General features: G+C 39.5%; 1 long non-coding RNA gene across 1 annotated transcript; it reads left to right on the top strand.

The window, feature by feature from the left end:
* Positions 1-1,001: 1,001 nt before the first annotated feature.
* Positions 1,002-1,277, top strand: LOC128664977 (uncharacterized). The gene is made up of 2 exons (XR_008402957.1): positions 1,002-1,075; positions 1,156-1,277. It is a non-coding gene; the product is annotated as an uncharacterized LOC128664977 (long non-coding RNA).
* Positions 1,278-1,540: the final 263 nt, after the last annotated feature.

The raw sequence follows: 1,540 nt of genomic DNA, 5'->3' as shown, positions 1-1,540 counted from the left end.
TCCTTTCTGCAGAGTTGAGAATTCCTTTTTAACCCATACTGGGCCCTCAGTCTAGGATCAGAATAGGGGATTGTGACTTAACAGCCCCGATATTTGTGAGACTGAGTGGTAACCTAACCAATTCCCTGTATTGATTCTTACATATCTTACATATTACAGAGCCAAAAAGAAAAAGAAAAGGGAATTAGTATGGAGTTAGCAGAACTCACTAATAAAGTATCTGCATTAGCTCAGAACATGGATATACTAATTCAAGGCATTAGAGAGATCCAGTCTGAGAATCAGTATCTCAGAACAGTCATTAGAGACAACATTGACAACAGACCCTCCATGCCTGAATCCCCCCCTGATCCTCAAGTCTGTCCCCCAGAGAGATTTTCAGGGGATAGAAATCAGTTCAGAGACTTTAAAAATTCTTGTCTCCTTTTCTTCTCATTGAAACCTAAGACTTATCCTACTGAACGTACAAAAGTTCTTACTGTTATTTCATATCTGAAAGGAGAACCCAAAGCTTGGGCTACCAATTTTTTTGAGAATAATGATCCAATTCTGGATTCTCTACAACAGTTCTTTGAGAAAATGTCTTTCCTCTATGAGGATAAAAATAAACAGAATACAGCTGAAAATGCACTTAAGGCATTAAAACAGAATAGAAGACCAGCTGAGGATTATGTCTCTGATTTCAAAAGGTGGGCACCTGACACCATGTGGAATGAGGCAGCATTGCTATACCAATTCCGTACTGGTCTTTCAGACATTGTTAAGGACGAATTGGCAAGGGTTCCTCTCCCTTCTACTCTCGATGGACTTATGTCACATGCTGTCACTATAGATCGGAGGATTCGTGAACGTAAAAGTGAGAGAGGTAATGCAGAACAGCCATGGAGAAAGTCACCTATACCATCCTATACTCCTCCTGTTGCCCGCACTTCTGATGAACCAATGGACATTGCTTTTACTAAAGGTCCTTTGACTACAGAAGAAAAGAACAGAAGAAAGGCCAATAATTTGTGCTTATACTGTGCTTCCAAGGCACATACAGTAAAGGACTGTCCTATTCTCCAGAAACAAAAGGGTAAGAGTAGGTCTTCAGTAGTAGTTTGTACTCAACACTTTTCACTTATTACTCATTGTAACCTCTCTATCTCTTTACAGTGGGAGGGACAAAGAATCCAGACACAGGCCATTATTGACTCCGGAACCACGGGCAATTTCATTGATAAAACTTTTCTTGATAAATATCACATTCCATTAATAAAACGTATTGATTCACTAGCCATACGTGTGATTGATGGTTCTTATTTATCTTCAGGTCCTGTCACCCATAAGACTGTACCACTGCTCATGACCACTACTTCTGGTCATATGAGTCTATATCCTTTGACATTATAGCATCACCCCTGTTTCCTATAGTTCTAGGTCTACTCTGGTTGCAAACACACGAACCTCAGATATCTTGGAGAAATTCACAAGTTCTCTTCAATTCTACATTTTGTTCTAAATCCTGTTACCTGCCAACACATATACTTAACACATCCAT

Source organism: Bombina bombina, chromosome 6 (assembly GCF_027579735.1).
Source record: "Bombina bombina isolate aBomBom1 chromosome 6, aBomBom1.pri, whole genome shotgun sequence".
In the NCBI taxonomy this organism is placed as follows: domain Eukaryota; kingdom Metazoa; phylum Chordata; class Amphibia; order Anura; family Bombinatoridae; genus Bombina; species Bombina bombina.
This window is presented reverse-complemented; position numbering and strand designations above follow the sequence as displayed.